Source organism: Hypanus sabinus, chromosome 22 (genome assembly GCF_030144855.1).
Source record: "Hypanus sabinus isolate sHypSab1 chromosome 22, sHypSab1.hap1, whole genome shotgun sequence".
Lineage (NCBI taxonomy): Eukaryota > Metazoa > Chordata > Chondrichthyes > Myliobatiformes > Dasyatidae > Hypanus > Hypanus sabinus.
Genome location: NC_082727.1, coordinates 34,590,846 through 34,606,821, shown reverse-complemented (window position 1 = coordinate 34,606,821; position 15,976 = coordinate 34,590,846). Strand labels below are relative to the sequence as shown.

General features: G+C 40.4%; 1 protein-coding gene across 6 annotated transcripts in view; it reads left to right on the top strand.

Annotated features, from left to right (window-relative positions):
* sgms1b (sphingomyelin synthase 1b) overlaps window positions 1-15,976 on the top strand; it is a 94,390-nt gene that overhangs the window by 882 nt on the left and 77,532 nt on the right. For 4 of the 6 annotated variants that reach the window (XM_059947450.1, XM_059947444.1, XM_059947447.1 and 1 more), the window contains exons 2-3: window positions 539-709; window positions 9,247-9,307. The gene's annotated coding sequence lies outside the window, so the exon portion shown is untranslated. Of the gene's footprint in view, window positions 1-538; window positions 710-1,383; window positions 1,521-9,246; window positions 9,308-15,976 lie in introns of all 6 variants that reach the window. The other 2 variants (XM_059947446.1, XM_059947448.1) reach the window with 1 other exon arrangement.

The following is a 15,976-nucleotide window of genomic DNA, read 5'->3' as shown; positions in this document are numbered from 1 at the left end:
GACGGTAAAAGTTTCACTTCCCTCCCGGGTGAAGTAGGCCGGTGGGGACAGATCTTCCACACCCACCATTCCCCGCCCCCAACTATCGGAATGTGTGGCGCCGAGCGGGGGGTGACAGCGGACCGATGGGCTGCAGTCCGGGCCAAGTTTCTGGTGGAGCCTTTAACTTGAAACGGGATTCTTTCCCCGCTCTTCACTTGTTTTTTCACCCGCCTCCTGTCTCTGGGATCTAGACAGGGAGCCCAGGGAGGACACCTTTCCAGAGCCCGCACGCGTAAAACAAAACGAGTGGGGCCGTGAACTGAGTCAGTCTAGTGCCAGTCCTGTCTGACCGCATGAAAGTATTGCAGGACCCCATCCTACACATATTTACTCATCAGATTTTTCTGTGAAAGTGTGTCTCTGTATCGGTGATGAGTGCAACTGCGCCATGATCACCGGTTGCGTTCGCTGAGAAAGTCGCTCACTGTATGTGTGATTTCTAGACCATTCAACGGGGAGGGATGAACTAAAATTATTTCTATATCTTGTCATTCAGGTAAATCGGCAAGGATGTTAACTTCTGGACACGCGAGTCAATGTTCTTAGATTTGGTTCCGATCTATTTGATAGTTTGACAAAATAGAGGAAATTTCCTTCCAATGAAGGAAATGGTTTAACGAGAGCGAACCAGAATACCCGAGGGATTTCTTCTGAATGCTGAAAAGTGGTAAGGTCGGAAAATCCAGTGCTAGCTTTTGTCTTGTGTTGTTATTCTAGCCGAAGTGCGTATTATGGAATTTGCTGGAGTTTTGGTTAGTAGTAAATTTTAAACTTTGTAAATAGGATGCTCCACGGAAACAAGAATGGTGCTGTTATCGTTTGACCCGTGGTGTGGGTGTGGTTAAATGTCGTGATGTTTCCTGCCCTAGTAGCTGCTCATTTTGTCATGTTGCTTCAGGTTTTCATTTTCTTCGTGTTACTTCAGTGGTAATGTGATGGTTCTAAACAATTTAGCTTTATTACAACGGAAACGTCAGTTGTTTTAGGCAGGTGTTTTAATTATTGGTTAGTTTATAAGTGACAGCTATCCTGTATTACATGGTTATTTGAGTTTGAGGAATTTTTAAAGTAAATAGAGTAAACAATGATGCTGTATTATTGACTGTTGTATGTTTCGAGGGTTCCAGTTATCAAAAATAAATTGAAAGTTAGTATTATGAATCTTCTGGCAGTAAAAATCTAAAAGGAGTTGCTTTATGTTGAAGTACAATTGACAAAAATGGAGAAAATCAGTTTTTGAGCAAACTACCATAATCTTAAAGCAGAATGTGAATTTGATTGTGAGTCATGGAGGGAATTGTTTAATGTTATTGAATTTGTATGTTTTATCATTTTGCCCAGGCAGGGATCACTTAGGATTTGGTTTGAGGTCCTAATCTTCAAACACTTTTCCTTAGTCTGCATGGGCAGGAAACAGGAGGACTTGGAAGGAATGTGTGTCATCATGGAGAATGTGCAAGCTCCACATAAACAGTCCTGTAAGTCAGCATTGAACTTGGGTCACTGGAGCTCTTATTCATTCCACTGCTGAGTCACCCCATAGTGGAAGTCGTCCTGATCCTCGAGAGGAATTGCATGTTAATAGTCCTGAGTAATTTGGGCCATTAATGGCATATTTCAAGATAGATTTAGTATTGGTTATGTTAATTGTTATGTATGCATTTTTCTAGACAACTAAACTATATGTCCCTGACATTTTATCAATCATTTTTTTTTAAATCTAAAAACAGCTTGAGTATCTCGCACAAAATGATGAAGGAACTCAGCAGGTCGGGCAGCATCTATGGAAATGCTCGGTGTTTTGGGCCAAGACCCTTCTTCAGGACTGGAAAGAAAGGGGGGAGGTGTGTAGGAAAGATAAAGGGCTGGAGAGGAAGAGATGGGAGAGGAGAATGAACCATAGGAGAAAGAAGAGGAGGAGGGGACTCAGGGCGAGGTGATAGGTAAGAAGAGGTAAGAGGCCAGAGTGGGGAATAGAACGATATTCCTAAAGGGGAGGGGAAGAGGAAATTTTACCGGAAGAAGAAATAGATATTTGTGCTATCTGGTTGGAGGCTATCCATAAACATGGACAAGGCAATCATAGAGGGAGTGATCTCTGCAGAAAGTGGAGGGGGGGGGGTAAAGATTTGTTGGTAGAATCCCTTTGGAAATGGCAGTAGTTGTGGAGGAGGATGTGTTGGATGCAGAAACTTGGGTGGTTCAAAAGGACAAGTTGAACTGTTATTGTTAAGGCAGAGGAAAGATGGGGTGAGCACAGATGTTCAGGAAATGGAGGAGATGCAGGTGGGGGCAGCATCAGTGATGGAAGAGCAGGAGGATATCTCTGTACTGGAAAAGAAAGCCACATCCTGGGAAGAGGTGCGGTGGAGATAAAGGAACTGAGAAAGAGAATAGCATTTTTACTGGAGACAAGATAGGAAGAGGTATAGTCAAGATAACCGTAAATCAGTAGGTTTATAAAAGATGGCGGTTAACAGTTTGTCTCCAGAGATGAGACAGATCAAGAAAAGGGAGATGATAAATGGACTAAGTGAATTTAAGGGCAGGGTGGAAATTAGAGGGAATGCTGATGAAATGGACCAGCTCAGCATGGGTGCATGAAGCAGCCTCAATGCAGTTGACAATGTAACAGAGGAAGAGATTAAGAGTATATTCTGTTCATTGATGCCACAGAACTTTATTGAGAACTTTTGGCCGTAATGTGGTTTATCTACCAATATATGCAAGGAAGTACCTGGAGATTAAAGTTGTCAACTTGAAAATTTGTGTACATTTTTTGTGTATGCAAACTGTGATACAAGTATTCGCAATATTAGAACTGCATTGTGAGCTCCTTGCCCTAAATTAATCTATTAACTATAAATAGAGATGCTTCGCTCTTCAGTCTGCATTTTTTGACATCTACAACATGTGCAGATTTGATTTTAATATTGTGGAATAAAGAAAATAATGGAATCACAGGAGCAATCACACTTCACATTCTGCTTGCAACGTTCAACCGTAGAATTTCTGATAGTAAATTTATGAAAGTTTTGGTTTTTGAAATTATATTTTTGAAATATTTGAGTTTTGTTTTCTGCAGTCCCTGTTATTTTTGGAGTGAAATATATGTGACCTGCATTCTAACATTTTCTTTCCTCTGTTTATATTTCTCCTACCTTTAGCTCATAAGCTGTTTTTTCAAAGTTCAATGTATATGTATGTCATATACGTACTATAAACAAGTCTGTGATCCTTGGGGTTTTTTTTGTTTGGGCTTACTCAAAGTCCAATAGCCGTAATAGAATCAATGGAAGACTGCACCAAAAGGGCGAACAAAGAATGTACAAAAGGCTACAAACTGTGCAAATACAAAAGGAAATTTAAAATAAATAAAGCAATAAATACTGAGAACATAAGATGGAGAGTCCTTGAAAGTGAGTCCAAAGTCTGTGGGAATATTTCAACGATGGGTCAAGTGAAGTTTTGGAGCTCAAGTTTCTGGAGGTCAAGTTTCTGGTTTAGGAGCTCAACGGTTGAGGAGTAATAACTCTTTCTGAACCTGGTGGTCTGAGTCCTGAGGTTCCTGTACCACCTTCCTGATTTCAGCAGTGACAAGAGAGACCTGGGTGCTGGGGGTCTTAAATGATGAATACTGCTCTTCTGTGACAATGTTTCACATAGATGTACTCAATTATGGAGAGGACTTATACCTGTGATTGACTGGCCTGTATCATCTACTTTTTGTAGAATTTTCTGTGGAAGGGTATTGGTGGTTCATTACCAGGCTGTGATGTAGCCAGTGAAAACAGTCTTCACGGCATATCTGATGAAGTTTATCGAAGTTTATAGATGTCATGCCAAATCTTCAAACTTCTAAATTCTTGGCATAATAACTGGGGTGCAGTCTACTACATTGCTGTACCGTAACATTTGATTAAAAATACGTCATTGAAAATGCGAGGGATTTCAAATCTATAATGGGGAAAAATGCCAGAATTTGAAACTAAATGTGCAACTTCACTTGATCTTGTACTGTCACTTCTGCTTGATAGTCTACTTGCTCCTAGTTTCAATTCTTTTGCGCTTTTATTTCTTGATCCTACTTCTTCCTTCCACCAATTCATCTTTTTAAATCCCTTCCTCCACTCCAGAGAAGACTGTAACACTATGCCCTTTGCCTCACATTAGTAATAATCCTTTAAGTTTTGAAATTCTTTCTTTTAAATTTTCCTGAAAGTCTGTTTTTGATCTGTACTTGGTCCCTTCCAGTATTTCTTTTTAATTTGTTTGGTTTTGTTCATTAGATATGTGAAAAGTCTTGGGATTTTCTGCTTTTATAGATGTATGTTAAAGGCATTATGTTGTAGTGACAAATATTTTAAGAATATTTTGTAGGGGAGTGGGGTGCTATTTTCATTTTGAATTAATATGGCAAATTTCACTGACTTGTTCCTGAGTTTGCCATGAATTAGATACCCATTTGATACACAATTGTTTAAGGGTCTAAGAAAACTTAATACCCTGGTGGACAGAAGGAGTCATAGTTGGCAGTTTTGTTGATGTGTAAAGACCTTTCTAAGTATCTTTTAATTGTGCTTTTTTTTCTGTGCTCCTTTTCCTAATAATCCACCTTGCATCCTTAAAAATTAGTTCATTGGAATTTTAACTTTATGCAAAGAGGATGTTAAGCAAATTATTATTTCAGTGCTATGGTCCGTTTGATGCATTGGCAGAATAGTAGTCAATACAAAAAAAATCTCTATCCTTAAGATTCTTTGTGCTTTTGTCTTTCATCTTGTTTTTGTAACCTTCTGCAATCCAATGACTTGCTGGGAACTCTGTCCCTTCTATTGTCACTTCTTTCTTTTGTCTGATTCTTGTAGTTTTTCTGTTGCTAACTATGCCTTGAGCTGCTTTGGCCCTTGACATTCCCTCAAGATCCTCTGCCCTATCCTGTTTTTATGACATCACTTAGCATCTAATTAATTGCTTTTGCCCTGAATTTTCTTATGTGTAGCAATTTACAATTACAACAATTAATCTGAAGAGATTAGGAATGCTAAAGGACACTATAAAAATGTAGGTTGCTATAATGCCTTAGATTCTAGCAAATATCTCTTGAGTAGACATTTCATTGAGAAAGCTTCAGCATATAATAAGTTGTAATTACTAGTGTAATGTATAGGTAGTTGTTAACTGCACTGCTTAATGAAGATAAACTTATTTGATTGTGCAATCATTTCTTCTACACAAAGGATTGTGAATTTGAAACTTTTTACTGTGAAGGTTAAATTGCTATATAAATACTTGGGAACGGTTGGACTTGATATCTACAGAGCAGAAATAAGTGATAGAGGATGCTTCAAGAAGATAGATTAAAAACTGATTGAAATCATGCATCTGCCTATCTTGGATGTGGGTCATTTGTCTTGTTTTGTCCTTGAGACAACTTGACATTTTCCCAAGATGTATCTTGAAAATGTTAAACAGTTCACAGGAATTGAATCTGTATGCCCAATACCTTTCTCTTTCTATAGTGTTGGTAGCTATGCTTCAGATGTTCAGATACAAAAGAGCGAATCCTGATGCATTATGGAAGGATATCAACCAGACCAGCTTGAATCTCTGAACAACTACCCCAACATTTTCTCTGTGAAACAAGCAGAGCTAACACACATGACCACTGCTATGCCACCATCAAGACCACACCTGCATTTTTTTTTAAAGTCCTATCGTCTGGCTGTACTTCTACTCCTGGCATATAGACAGAGACTAAAAACTGCAGCACCAGTGGTGAGGACCAAGAATATATGGTTAAGAGAGTTTGAGTGCTGTAAGCCTGTGGACTGGATGATATTCAGGGATTCATCTTTGGATCTGAATGAATATGCCACAGTTGTCAATGGCTTCATCAAGATTTGTGTAGATCAGTGTGTACCTTCGAGAACATACTGAACAAGCCCAAATCAAAAGTAGTGGATGAAAAAGCAGATTTGTAATATTTGATGGCTAAATCTATGGCATTCAAGACTGGTAATCCAGCTTTACAGGAGTCCAGATGTGACCTACGGAAGGCTATTTTTAGAGCTGTAGAACAGTTTCAGTTGAAGTTAAAGATGAATTCGGATGCACATCAGCTCTGGCTGGGTTGTAGGACAATACTTATTACAAGGCAAAACCTAACATTGTGAATGGCTGTGATGCTTCACTCCCAGATGAGCTAAATGTCTTTCATACATGCTTTTAAAGGAAGAATAAAACTACATCTGTGCAAGTCCTTTTAGCATCTGATGACCTTGTGGTCTCTGTCTCATAGGTCAACATCAGAACAGCTTTTGTGAACAGGGTGTTAAACCCTGATGGTGAACCTGGTAGGGCACTGAAAATCTGTGCTGACCAACTGGAGGAGTGCTCAATGAAATGCTCAATCTCACTGTTGCAGTCAGAGGTTCCCACATGGTTAAAAAGGGTGAAAATAATATCAGAACCCAAAAAGAATAGGGTGAGCTGCTTCAACAGCTATTGCCCAGTTGAACTCAAATCTACTGTGATGAAGTGCTTTGAGAGGTTAGTCATAGCAAGAATCAGTTCCTGCTTAATCAGGGACTTGGACTCATTGCAATTTGCCTTTCACCACAATAGGTCTACAGCAGATGCAGTCTCACTGGCTTTCCACTTGGCCTTGGATCACCTGGACAGTATAAATGCCTATGTCAGGCTGCTGTTTATTGATTTCAGGTCAACATTCAACACCATCATACTCCCAGTACTAATCAACAAGTTCCAAAACCTGGGCCTCTATATCTCCCTCTACATCTGGATCCTTGACTTCCTTACCAGGGACCACAGTCAGTGTGGATTGGAAATGACATCACCTCGCTGACAGACAATACTGGTGCACTTCAAGAATACATGCTTAGCCCATTGGTCTATTCTCTCTAAATCCAAGAATGTGTGCCTAGGCACATCTCAAATTCCAACTATAAATTTGCAGATGATTCAAATATTGGCAGAATTTCAGATGGTAACAAGGACTCATACAGGAGTGATAGAAACAACAACACACACAAAATGCTGGTGGAACACAGCAGGCCAAGCAGCATCTATAAGGAGAAGCATTGTCGAAGTTTTGGGCCGAGACCCAGCCCGAAACGTTGACAGTGCGGCTCCTTATAGATGCTGCCTGGCCTGCTGTGTTCCACCAGCATTTTGTGTGTGTGTAGTTGTTTGAATTTCCAGCATCTGCAGATTTCCTCGTGTTTGCAGGAGTGATATAGATCAGCTGGTTGAGTGGTGTCAATATCACAATGTTGCAGTCAACATCAGTGAGACCAAGATATTGATTGTTGTCTTCAAGAAGAGAAGGTTGAGGGACCAGTCCTCATAGAGGGATCAGCAAGGTGAGCAATTTTAAGTTCGTAGGTGTCAACCTCTCTGAAGATCTATCCTGGGTCCAACATATTGGTGCTTTTACATTGAAGGCACCTTGGCAGTTATCTTTGATTAGGAGTTTGAGGGGACTTGGCACATCACCAAAGACACTGGCAATTTTCTATACATATTGTTGAGAGCATGCTAAATAATTGCATCATCGTATGGTATGGAGGGGCCACTGCACAGGATAGGAAAATGTTCTAAACTCAGCCAGTTCCAACATGGGCACTAGCCTTCCCAGCATTGAGGCCACCTTCAGAAGGCGATGCCTCATAAAGCCAGCATCTGTCATTAAGGACACTCATCACCCAGGACATGCTCTGTTTTCATTGCTGTCATCAAGAAGGAGATACAAGAGCATGAAGACATATATACTGTGTTTTAGGAATAGCCTCTTCTCCACCTTCAGATTTCTGAATAGACAATTAACTTATTTACCTTACCAAACTTCTTTTTTTTTGCTCTTTTTGCGTTAGAACCATAGATTATTACAGCACAGAAACTGGCCTTATGGCCCTTCTTGGCCGTGCGGAACCATTTTTCTGCCTAGTTTGACTGATTTGCACCTAGGCACTTAATTTAATTTTTTTTTATCACTTCCTGTTATGCTGCTGGTGTTTAGGGTGGCAATGAAGATGCACCACCTTGGGTGGTATTCACAGCTTCCATCATCGTAGTATCCTCTCTGTTCCCACTACTGTCAGTCATACAAGTCCTGGGTGGAGACTGAGAAATACAGTTGTACTTAGATGTGGAAAGATTGCTGTTTTCATAACAATTTTGTTAGCCCTGAGCTGAGACTCTGAACTTGGAGGACTGGTGGACCACTCTTAGACTACCCTGTATCTTTTGACCTGTTTGGCATGAAGTGCCCTAGCAGTAGCTAAAGCATAAAGCCAACGTAATTCCCTGAGTCATTAAGGCACTCAAACCTCCAAACCAAGACAAGGTTGCGGTCCTCTTGGAGGTTAATGTTTTTATATTCTGTGTCTGTTTCTTTTTGTAATTTATAGTTTATTATCTTCTGCCACAAGACAACATATTTCATGACAAATGCCAGATATAGTAAATCTGATTCTGAAATTAGGCTTTCACTTAACATCTTTAAATAATCACTTTATATGCAAGTAAGGTGATAATCCCTGTGGAAGAGCAGAGGCTGAATGTGTTGAATCAGTGGGCTTGGACTTGATGATTGCTTTGGCATATTACTAGGACCTTATTTGTAATATCTAAACTAACTTTCCTTGTGCTGTTACTTTCTATACTGGATTAGAACTGCCACTTGTATTGCTTACCTTTCCACATTAACCTATCCAGACTTGGAATGCAATTGAGCTTGTCCTCTATATTTAAGAATTATGCAGTGAAGAAGAGTAAGCTATGCTGGATCTCTGGCCTGGGCATCTAAAGCTCTGATCCTGGAATGCTCCAGAACTTTTGACAACTCACTGCTGTCAGAAGCTTTTGGATTGTTCTTGCATGTATTCTAGTCAGAGCAATTCACAAATTTCAAATTGCCTTAGGTAAGTTAAATTTGAAATTAATGTTAATAAAATGAAAAATAAACTAACTATTTTCTTTTATGTAAGGCTACTGGTCTCTTTCAATAGAATGGGTTGCTACTTGTGTGCTGGTCATGACTAGTCTGAAGTTGAGGGACCAGATATAAAATACAAAGGATTCCTGAGCATGTCACTTCTGTCTTCAGATTCTGTAATAAATTTAACTTTGAACTGTGAGGTCAGATGTATCATTTTCTGACTTGTGATTTTTATTATACAGGTGTAGATGTTTGACCGCTGAGGAGCATATCGCTGGTTTCTCTACCTACTGCTACCCTAAGGTGAGTATGATCTGGTACATTATTTGAATTAGACTGCATGTTTGGAGTATTATATTCCCTTTGTTAATAAATGCTTAGAATCATTGTGATAGTCACTTGCTCACTTTTCCTCCATGGAAGTTCCTTAAATTAATTTGTGACCCACTTGGAACATTTTCTATCTCATCTAGTTTGATTCTGTGCCATACAGATGCCAATGAAATATTCATAGAACTATCATAGACTGTAAATGCTAATCATACTGAGAAGTTCATCTTGCTATTATTTCTGTGACCTCTCTAAATACGAACAATGTTGCTGTGTTCTGTTCTTTTACAATGTTTTTTTGAATTCAATGTGTATAGAACTTCATTGTTTTACCAGCTAGTAAACACAATTCAGATTGCTCAGATATTGTTGTAAGGCTTCCTTGTATATACTCAAGCATATTTCTGAGACACTAACCCTTGATTCTAGACACTCCAATCAGAGATCACCACTAATTATGCCATTCCTGTACAGTCTGTTTAATTTCTCCTCTTTGGACAATTGTCCCCATTGCATGGTTCACTCTGCAGAAGCTTCATTACATTCTCTCTTAACATTAATATCTCAATAAATGAGGCAATCAGACCAGCTGTCTTCCATGAGTTGTCACATTAGAATTTCTGTATGTTGGCTTTACTCTTTCATTCAAATGCTCCTTTGGAAAGGATAATACTGTATACCGTTTACCTTGCTGGTTATTTGCTATACAGATTTCCCCTGCTATTTGAAGGTAGAGTGTTCCTATGAAATGATTTGTAAGCCAGAATGTTGTAAAGTGAAGAAGCAATTACCATTTATTGATATGGGAAAAATTTGTGAGTGTTCACAGACCCAAAAAATAACGTACCAAATCATGCTAACACATAAAACCTAAAATAACAGTAACATATAGTAAAAGCAGAAATTATCTGATAAATACACAGCCTATATAAAGTAGGAATACTTTTCTGCAATCATTACAGCACTGTCCACTGTGGCGAAAATCACATGCAAGTGCTTTCGGCAGAAACACTCGGCACAAGCTCTCTCAGCAACACTCGTGGCAAAAACACATGGCGCAAGCACTCTCAGCAGAAGCACACTCTCCAGTAACCTTTAAGTTATGAAGCTGCCAAATCATACCAAATAACACATAAAAATACACAGCCTATATAAAGTAGAAATAATGTATGTACAGTGTAGTTTCACTTACTGGAATTGGGAAGACAGTGAGCACACTGATGATGGTGTGTTAGGCTGAGTCATTGGAGGTTGGGGTGGTGGGAGGTAGAGGAGCCTGGGGTGTCATCTCATTGCCATCTGTTTCCATCAGGGCAGGTAGGTCATCTTCTATGTCTGCCTGCCTCGATGTCGAAGGTCGAGTTTCGTCGTCTGCTGTGGCTGATATGGAAGGTTTGAAAAACCACAGTATGCTTGACTGCTTAGCCTCATGCATTTTTCTATAATACAGTTCTTTGTAAGTACTCAAACCATCCTGCAAATATTGCCATAAACCTACATACCCTTTCAAAATTAAAGTCATACTTTTCTGCAATCATGGCAGCATTGTCAATTGCAGTGAAAATCTCATGCAATTACTTCATGTTCATTTCCTGGCCGACTTCACTACTGCATTCAGTTTCAATTGTTATCCTTTCCTCTTCATCAGCTCTTCATCTGTCAGTTCTTGGTCATGGGATGCCAAAACCTCTTCAACATCATTTTCGTCAACTTCCACAAACCCTTAGCCAAGCTCACTATGTCCTTACTTTGTTCACCACGATCGAAATGCTTATGTCTAGTCGTATGCTAAGTGTAACACCCTTACGAACTTTCCGATACCTTAGAACTCATCTTGCTAACGGATGCACAAAATAAATCGACATAAAGCACAGATGCTTACAGGCACGTGTTTAAAGGCGGCTAGAATGCGGTTCTGGGGGAGGAGCTTGGCTGCTTGGGGCGTGTGCTGCTTTTTTCATAACAGCAAAAACACCTGTTAGCGAAAACGGGTAACTATTGTAGGTCTTTCATAACAGCGAGGTGTTGTAAAGCGAACATTCGAGAAACGGGACACCTGTAAAGGGGAAGAAAAGCAGAGGCGTGCCTTTTTTCGGATCAAACACTGGAGCTGCATCACCCTCCCACTTACCTCCTCTTCAGTGTAAATAGTATCCATTCTGGCAGCAACACAATATGCAAAAGCACGCAGACATGGTCAAGATGTTCAGTTGTTATTTAGACCAAGCATCAGAACGGGGAAGAAGTGTGATCTAAGTGACTTTCACTGTGGAATGATTGATGTACCAGATAGGGTGGTTTGAATATCTGAGAAATTGCTGATCTTTTGGGATTTTCAGGCATAACAGTCTCTAGAGTTTACAGAATGGTGCAAAAAGTAAAAAGCCTCCAGTGAGTGGCAGTTCTGTGGGCAAAAATGCCTTGTTAATGGGAGAGGTCAGAGGAGAATGGTCAGACTGTTCAAGTTGGCAGGAAGGTGACAGTAACTCAAATAGTAGTAGTAGTGCATTCACTCGAGTTGATTCTGATATAGTGTTGGGTGGAAGTGTACATAATCCACAACCAGCAACATTTCGCATTTGAAGGACAGTGATATGGATGTAGTGTCCGGCTGACGTACCAGCGTAGATGAAGGCTGGTGGCTTTCCTAGGATCAGTGAGTTGTTGGAGGGTTGCGGAGTTGGAGTTTCCTGTGGGCAGGAAAGTCTGATGACCTTGGGTTTGGAAATCGTCGAGTCTGAAGTTTGAGTGGTCCCATTATCAGCGAGTCTGGCTTTCAAGGCTAGTATTCAGTGATTGGCGGGTCCTGTGGTCAATGTTGAGGATTGAATCAGACATCCAGTCATTGAGAGCTATTGACTGGTGACCCACTTCTGCACGTCCAGTGGGGTAGCTAAACGTCCAATATCTGCATGTCCTTATCGGAATCTGAGTACCAGTTGGAGATCACTGGAAGCTAAAGATGGTGGACTGTTTTGGGGTTAGAGGACTGTGAGTGTGGGTGGGTGGAAGGGAGGAATGTGCCTTGTCTTGCTGTTGTTTTGTTGCTTGTTGTGTTCTGTGATGTTCTGCTGAGCATTGTAGGAATGCTGTGTAGGCGCCAGAATGTGTGGCAACACTTGCGAGTTACCCATCCTCAGATGTGTTGGTGTTAATGCAAATGGCATATTTCACTGTATCTTTCAATGTATATGTGATAAAGTGTCATTAATGGATCTGGATCATGCTTTTATTTCATTCCTAGTCTTCCTTGCTTATCACATCTGTGGCAACAATAGGGCCATTGGGGTTTGCTTCAGACAAATCTAAGAGGAGAAAATTTATCAGAATTACTCCCCCTTTATATAAATAACTTGTGATTAGTACTCTAGTAGTTGGAAAAACAGATCAGCATTATTTCGTAACAAGCTTTGAAAACTTTGACAGTTTATTACATTCACTGTTTGTGCACTTGCTTATTTCAGAATCAGTTAAAATACGACAATGTTGACTTTCATTCCATAGATTTTTTAAGGTCTCTGTTTCTTTATTTTTAGGCAATAACTTTAGCTTATTAAGATTGGAGTGTTGATGCTTTTTGCTAACTGCTTTTCAGTCTTAGCTGAAACTAGATTTTTTTCCCCCCACCATGGCTGTTGAACAATCACAACAAACTAGCAATTTTATGGTCTTCTGAAGGACTCGACAAACTTAACTCTTAACAATGCAGGTATGGCACCTTTAAGCAGAGGAAAGTATGTGGCCAAAAAAAAAGAGGGGCAGGGAGACTGAAACGATGGGGTAGAAACCACCTTCTACCCAGTATTTTGTTAGTAAATGTGGAGACACTGAAGAACAAACGATGGCTTAAGGTCAGCATTGTTGTATATGAGGGAAATAAGGGATTGCTACATTCTGTTTCATAGAGACGTGGCTAACTAAAGGTACACTGGATTCAGCGACCAGATCCAAGGGCTCTTGATACACTGAATGGACTGGACTGCAGATTCATAGAAGGCAAAAAGGTGGGGGGATGTGGTCTGTGCTTCATGATAAACTCATTGTGAGGCATGGACGCCACAGTCTTGTTATTCTTGATTTCCCAACTTGGAGTATCTAATGATTAAATGCTGAGCATTCTACATACTGAGAGAGTTCTCCATGACCCTGACCACAATTTACATACCACCAAAGGTTGATGTAAGCAGGCACTCAAGATACTAAGTGCTGCAGTTAGCTAACAAGAAACATCCTACACCTTTCAAATCATTGTCAGTGCCTTCAGTCAGGCTTGTTTTCTAATTATCATCAGCATATCACCTGCAGCACCAGGGATCCCAACACAGTTTGACCACTGGTATACTACCATTAGGAATGCCTACTATTTGATCCCTGGATGACACTTAGGGAAATCTCATCTGCTGTCCTCGTACTCTTGCCTTCATACAGATAAAGACTAAAAAACAAGGCTCTAGAAGTAAGGACAATGACGAGGTCTCGCTGGAGGCTGAGCTGTGGCTATGGGATTGCTTTGAGTTGGTGGGCTAGATCGTGTTCAAGGACTCATCAGAGGATCTGAATGAGTATAATCATGGTTGTCACGACTTTATGAAAGCAGTTATTGACAAGTGTATCCAAACAAATTATATTGACTGGTTGCCATACATGACATGGCCATGTATGAAAGCACCAATGCCCTTGAACAGAAAAACCTACAAAAAGTAGTGGATATAGCCTGGTCCATCATGGGTAAACACTTCTGCACCACTGAGCACATCTGGATGGAGCCCTAACACAAGAGAGCAGTGTCCATCATCGGGAAACCCCACCATCCAGGTAATTCTATCTTCTCGCTGCTGCCATCAGGAAGAGGGTATAGGAGCCTCAGGACCCACACCACCACCAAGTTCCTGATGAAGGGCTTCAGTCCACAATGTTGACTGTTTATTCACTTTTATAGATGCTGCCTGACATGCTGAGTTACCCAGCATTTTCTATGACAGGTTCATGGACAGTTTTTTTACTCTTCACCCATCAGACTCTTGAACCAAAGGGGGATAATTTCACTCAACTTCACTCACCCCATCACTAAACTGCTCCCACAACCTATCAACTCACTTTCAAGGAATCTTCATCTCATGTTCTTGATATTGCTTGTTTACGTATTTAATAATAATTATCACTTTTTTCTTTGTATTTGCATAGTTTGTTGGCTTTTGCATATACGACCATGAGACATAGAAGCAGAAGTAAGGCATTCTGCCCATTGACTCAACTCTGCTCTGTCATTCTATCATGGCTGATTAATTTATCCCTCTCAACCCCATTCTCCTCCCTTCTCTCTGTAACCTTTGGTGCCCTGACTGATCAAGAACATTCAAACCTCCGTTTTAAATGTACTCAATGACTTGCCCTCCACATCTGTCAGTGACATTGAATTTTACAGATTCATCACCACCAGTCAAAGGAAATTCCTGCTCATTTCTATTCTAAATGGATGTCCCTCTATTGTGAGGCATTTCCCTCTGGTCTTAGATTCACCTACTCTCGGAAACATCAGCCTCTCCACATCCGCTCTATCTACACCTTTCAATATTCAATAGGTTTCCATGAGATTCCCCACCCCCACCCCGCCCCCGTTCTTCAAAACTCCAGCTAGTACGGGCCCAGAGCCTTCAAATGATCCTCATACATTAACCTTTTCATTCCAAGTGCATTAGAATAGAATTGACTTTATTTCTTGCATTCTTCAGATACATGAGAAGTAAAAATCTCCATCTGAGTGTGCAATGTAGTAATTTGTAATAAATAGTATGTACAACAGGACAGTCAATATAACATAGAAATACAATTGTATCAGCATGGATTAATCAGTCTGATGACCTGGTGGAAAAAGCTGTCCTGGAGAGTGTTGGTCCTGGCTTTTATGCTGTGGTACCATTTCCTGGATGGTAGCAGTTGGAACAGTTTGTGGTTGGGGTGACTTGGGTCCCCAATGATTCTTCGGGCCCTTTTGACACACCTATCTTTGTAAATGTCTTGAATGGTGGTAAGTTCACATCTACAGATATGCTGGGCTTTCTGCAGACCCCTGCGATTGAGGGAAATACAGTTCCCATACAAGGCAGTGATGCAGCCAATTAGGATGCTCTCAGTTGCACCTTGGCATTTGGGAACCCATACCAAATTACTTCAAAGATCTGACGTGAAAGAGGTGCTGATGTGCTTTTTCACCACACAGCCGGTATGTACAGACCGCATGAGATCCTTGGTGATGTGTATGCCGAGGAACTTAAAGTTGTTCACCCTGTCAACCCCGGATACATTGATGTCAACAGGGATTAGCCTGTCTCCATTTCCCCTGGAGTCCACAACCAGCTCCTTGGCATGATTAACTTATTATTTAATTATTTATGGTTTTATATTGCTATATTTCTTCACTATTCTTGGTTGGTGCGGCTGTAATGAAACCCAATTTCCCTTGGGTTCAATAAAGTATGTCTGTCTCTCTTTGTTTTTGCAACATTGAGGGAGAGGTTATTTTCTTGATACCATTGTGTCAGTGTGATGACTTTTTCTCTGTAGGCTGCCTCATTATTTGAGATAAGGTCAATCAATGTATCATTAGCAAATGTAATTAGCAGGTTGAAGCTGTGAGTGGCA